The following is a 5,469-nucleotide window of genomic DNA, read 5'->3' as shown; positions in this document are numbered from 1 at the left end:
CTGTGGGACTCTGTGTGAGTCTATGGGTCTCTGTGTGAGTCTATGGGTCTCTGTGTGAGTCTATGTGTCTCTGTGTGAGTCTATGGGTCTCTGTGTGAGTCTATGTGTCTCTGTGTGAGTCTATGGGTCTCTGTGTGAGTCTGTGGGTCTCTGTGTGAGTCTATGGGTCTCTGCCTGAGTCTGTGGGTCTCTGTGTGAGTCTATGTGTCTCTGCGTGAATCTATGGGTCTCTGTGTGAGTCTATGGGTCTCTGTGTGAGTCTATGGGTCTCTGTGTGAGTCTATGGGTCTCTGTGTGAGTCTATGGGTCTCTGTGTGAGTCTATGGGTCTCTGTGTGAGTCTATGGGTTTCTGTGTGAGTCTATGGGTCTCTGTGTGAGTCTATGGGTCTCTGTGTGAGTTTATGGGTCTCTGTGTGAGTCTATGGGTCTATGTGTGAGTCTGTGGATCTCTGTGTGAGTCTATGGGTCGCTTTGTGAGTCTATGGGTCTCTGTGTGAGTCTGTGGGTCTCTGTGTGAGTCTATGGGTCTCTGTGTGAGTCTGTGGGTCTCTGTGTGAGTCTATGGGTCTCTGTGTGAGTCTGTGGGTCTCTGTGTGAGTCTATGTGTCTCTGCGTGAATCTATGGGTCTCTGTGTGAGTCTATGGGTCTCTGTGTGAGTCTATGGGTCTCTGTGTGAGTCTATGGGTCTCTGTGTGAGTTTATGGGTCTCTGTGTGAGTCTATGGGTCTATGTGTGAGTCTGTGGATCTCTGTGTGAGTCTATGGGTCGCTTTGTGAGTCTATGGGTCTCTGTGTGAGTCTGTGGGTCTCTGTGTGAGTCTATGGGTCTCTGTGTGAGTCTATGGGTCTCTGTGTGAGTCTATGGGTCTCTGTGTGAGTCTATGGGTCTCTGTGTGAGTATGTGGGTCTCTGTGTGAGTCTATGGGTCTCTGTGTGAGTCTGTGGGTCTCTGTGTAAGTCTATGGGTCTCTGTGTGAGTCTATGCGTCTCTGTGTGAGTTTATGGGTCTCTGTGTGAGTCTATGGGTCTATGTGTGAGTCTGTGGATCTCTGTGCGAGTCTGTGGGTCTCTGTGTGAGTCTGTGGGTCTCTGTGTGAGTCTATGGGTCTCTGTGTGAGTCTGTGGGTCTCTGTGTGAGTCTATGGGTCTCTGTGTGAGTCTATGTGTCTCTGTGTGAGTCTATGGGTCTCTGTGTGAGTTTATGGGTCTCTGTGTTAGTCTATGGGTCTATGTGTGGGTATATGGATCTCTGTGCGAGCCTATGGGTCTCTGTGTGAGTCTATGGGTCTCTGTGTGAGTCTATGGGTCTCGGTGTGAGTCTATGGGTCTCTGTGTGAGTCTATGGGTCTCTGTGTGAGTCTATGTGTCTCTGTGTGAGTCTATGACGCTCTGTGTGAGTCTATGTGTCTCTGTGTGAGTCCATGGGTCTCTGTGTGAGTCTGTGGGTCTCTGTGTAAGTCTATGGGTCTCTGTGTGAGTCTATGCGTCTCTGTGTGAGTTTATGGGTCTCTGTGTGAGTCTATGGGTCTATGTGTGAGTCTGTGGATCTCTGTGCGAGTCTGTGGGTCTCTGTGTGAGTCTGTGGGTCTCTGTGTGAGTCTATGGGTCTCTGTGTGAGTCTGTGGGTCTCTGTGTGAGTCTATGGGTCTGTGTGTGAGTCTATGTGTCTCTGTGTGAGTCTATGGGTCTCTGTGTGAGTTTATGGGTCTCTGTGTTAGTCTGTGGGTCTATGTGTGAGTCTGTGGATCTCTGTGCGAGTCTATGGGTCTCTGTGTGAGTCTGTGGGTCTCTGTGTGAGTCTATGGGTCTCTGTGTGAGTCTATGGGTCTCTGTGTGAGTCTATGGGTCTCTGTGTGAGTCTATGTGTCTCTGTGTGAGTCTATGAGTCTCTGTGTGAGTCTATGTGTCTCTGTGTGAGTCCATGGGTCTCTGTGTGAGTCTATGGGTTTCTGTGTGAGTCTATGGGTCTCTGTGTGAGTCTATGGGTCTCTGTGTGAGTCTGTGGGTCTCTGTGTGAGTCTGTGGGTCTCTGTTTGAGTCTATGGGTCTCTGTGTGAGTCTATGGGTCTCTGTGTGAGTCTATGTGTCTCTGTGTGAGTCTATGTGTCTCTGTGTGAGTCTATGGGTCTCTGTGTGAGTCTATGGGTCTCTGTGTGAGTCTATGTGTCTCTGTGTGAGTCTGTGGGTCTCTGTGTGAGTCTATGGTCTCTGTGTGAGTCTAAGGGTCTCTGTGTGAGTCTATGGGTCTCTGAGTGAGTCTATGGGTCTCTATGTGAGTCTATGGGTCTCTGTGTGAGTCTGTGGGTCTCTGTGTGAGTCTATGGGTCTCTGTGTGAGTCTATGGGTCTCTGTGTGAGTCTATGTGTCTCTGTGTGAGTCTATGAGTCTCTGTGTGAGTCTATGTGTCTCTGTGTGAGTCCATGGGTCTCTGTGTGAGTCTATGGGTTTCTGTGTGAGTCTATGGGTCTCTGTGTGAGTCTATGGGTCTCTGTGTGAGTCTGTGGGTCTCTGTGTGAGTCTGTGGGTCTCTGTTTGAGTCTATGGGTCTCTGTGTGAGTCTATGGGTCTCTGTGTGAGTCTATGTGTCTCTGTGTGAGTCTATGTGTCTCTGTGTGAGTCTATGGGTCTCTGTGTGAGTCTATGGGTCTCTGTGTGAGTCTATGTGTCTCTGTGTGAGTCTGTGGGTCTCTGTGTGAGTCTATGGTCTCTGTGTGAGTCTAAGGGTCTCTGTGTGAGTCTATGGGTCTCTGAGTGAGTCTATGGGTCTCTATGTGAGTCTATGGGTCTCTGCGTGAGTGTATGGGTCTCTGAGTGAGTCTATTGGTCTCTGTGTGAGTCTATGGGTCTCTGTGTGAGTCTATGTGTCTCTGTGTGACTCTATGGGTCTCTGTGTGAGTCTATGGGTCTCTGTGTGAGTCTATGGGTCTCTGTGTGAGTCTATGGGTCTCTGTGTGAGTCTATGGGTCTCTGTGTGAGACTGTGGATCTCTGTGCGAGTCTGTGGGTCTCTGTGTGAGTCTGTGGGTCTCTGTGTGAGTCTGTGGGTCTCTGTGTGAGTGTATGGGTCTCTGCGTGAGTCTGTGGGTCTCTGTGTGAGTCTATGGGTCTCTGTGTGAGTCTATGGGTCTCTGTGTGAGTCTATGTGTCTCTGTGTGAGTCTATGGGTCTCTGTGTGAGTCTATGTGTCTCTGTGTGAGTCTATGGGTCTCTGTGTGAGTCTGTGGGTCTCTGTGTGAGTCTATGGGTCTCTGCCTGAGTCTGTGGGTCTCTGTGTGAGTCTATGTGTCTCTGCGTGAATCTATGGGTCTCTGTGTGAGTCTATGGGTCTCTGTGTGAGTCTATGGGTCTCTGTGTGAGTCTATGGGTCTCTGTGTGAGTCTAGGTGTCTCTGTGTGAGTCTGTGGGTCTCTGTGTGAGTCTACGGGTCTCTGCCTGAGTCTGTGGGTCTCTGTGTGAGTCTATGTGTCTCTGCGTGAATCTATGGGTCTCTGTGTGAGTCTATGGGTCTCTGTGTGAGTCTATGGGTCTCTGTGTGAGTCTATGGGTCTCTGTGTGAGTCTATGGGTCTCTGTGTGAGTCTATGGGTCTCTGTGTGAGTCTATGGGTTTCTGTGTGAGTCTATGGGTCTCTGTGTGAGTCTATGGGTCTCTGTGTGAGTTTATGGGTCTCTGTGTGAGTCTATGGGTCTATGTGTGAGTCTGTGGAACTCTGTGTGAGTCTATGGGTCGCTTTGTGAGTCTATGGGTCTCTGTGTGAGTCTGTGGGTCTCTGTGTGAGTCTATGGGTCTCTGTGTGAGTCTGTGGGTCTCTGTGTGAGTCTATGGGTCTCTGTGTGAGTCTGTGGGTCTCTGTGTGAGTCTATGTGTCTCTGCGTGAATCTATGGGTCTCTGTGTGAGTCTATGGGTCTCTGTGTGAGTCTATGGGTCTCTGTGTGAGTCTATGGGTCTCTGTGTGAGTTTATGGGTCTCTGTGTGAGTCTATGGGTCTATGTGTGAGTCTGTGGATCTCTGTGTGAGTCTATGGGTCGCTTTGTGAGTCTATGGGTCTCTGTGTGAGTCTGTTGGTCTCTGTGTGAGTCTATGGGTCTCTGTGTGAGTCTATGGGTCTCTGTGTGAGTCTATGGGTCTCTGTGTGAGTCTATGGGTCTCTGTGTGAGTATGTGGGTCTCTGTGTGAGTCTATGGGTCTCTGTGTGAGTCTGTGGGTCTCTGTGTAAGTCTATGGGTCTCTGTGTGAGTCTATGCGTCTCTGTGTGAGTTTATGGGTCTCTGTGTGAGTCTATGGGTCTATGTGTGAGTCTGTGGATCTCTGTGCGAGTCTGTGGGTCTCTGTGTGAGTCTGTGGGTCTCTGTGTGAGTCTATGGGTCTCTGTGTGAGTCTGTGGGTCTCTGTGTGAGTCTATGGGTCTCTGTGTGAGTCTATGTGTCTCTGTGTGAGTCTATGGGTCTCTGTGTGAGTTTATGGGTCTCTGTGTTAGTCTATGGGTCTATGTGTGGGTATATGGATCTCTGTGCGAGCCTATGGGTCTCTGTGTGAGTCTATGGGTCTCTGTGTGAGTCTATGGGTCTCGGTGTGAGTCTATGGGTCTCTGTGTGAGTCTATGGGTCTCTGTGTGAGTCTATGTGTCTCTGTGTGAGTCTATGACGCTCTGTGTGAGTCTATGTGTCTCTGTGTGAGTCCATGGGTCTCTGTGTGAGTCTGTGGGTCTCTGTGTAAGTCTATGGGTCTCTGTGTGAGTCTATGCGTCTCTGTGTGAGTTTATGGGTCTCTGTGTGAGTCTATGGGTCTATGTGTGAGTCTGTGGATCTCTGTGCGAGTCTGTGGGTCTCTGTGTGAGTCTGTGGGTCTCTGTGTGAGTCTATGGGTCTCTGTGTGAGTCTGTGGGTCTCTGTGTGAGTCTATGGGTCTCTGTGTGAGTCTATGTGTCTCTGTGTGAGTCTATGGGTCTCTGTGTGAGTTTATGGGTCTCTGTGTTAGTCTGTGGGTCTATGTGTGAGTCTGTGGATCTCTGTGCGAGTCTATGGGTCTCTGTGTGAGTCTGTGGGTCTCTGTGTGAGTCTATGGGTCTCTGTGTGAGTCTATGGGTCTCTGTGTGAGTCTATGGGTCTCTGTGTGAGTCTATGTGTCTCTGTGTGAGTCTATGAGTCTCTGTGTGAGTCTATCTGTCTCTGTGTGAGTCCATGGGTCTCTGTGTGAGTCTATGGGTTTCTGTGTGAGTCTATGGGTCTCTGTGTGAGTCTATGGGTCTCTGTGTGAGTCTGTGGGTCTCTGTGTGAGTCTGTGGGTCTCTGTTTGAGTCTATGGGTCTCTGTGTGAGTCTATGGGTCTCTGTGTGAGTCTATGTGTCTCTGTGTGAGTCTATGTGTCTCTGTGTGAGTCTATGGGTCTCTGTGTGAGTCTATGGGTCTCTGTGTGAGTCTATGTGTCTCTGTGTGAGTCTGTGGGTCTCTGTGTGAGTCTATGGTCTCT

This window comes from Petromyzon marinus, unplaced genomic scaffold (genome assembly GCF_048934315.1).
Source record: "Petromyzon marinus isolate PM22_M1 ecotype Great Lakes invasive population unplaced genomic scaffold, UKy_Petmar_22M1.pri1.0 PM_G_Scaffold_41, whole genome shotgun sequence".
In the NCBI taxonomy this organism is placed as follows: Eukaryota; Metazoa; Chordata; class Hyperoartia; order Petromyzontiformes; family Petromyzontidae; genus Petromyzon; species Petromyzon marinus.
This window is presented reverse-complemented; position numbering follows the sequence as displayed.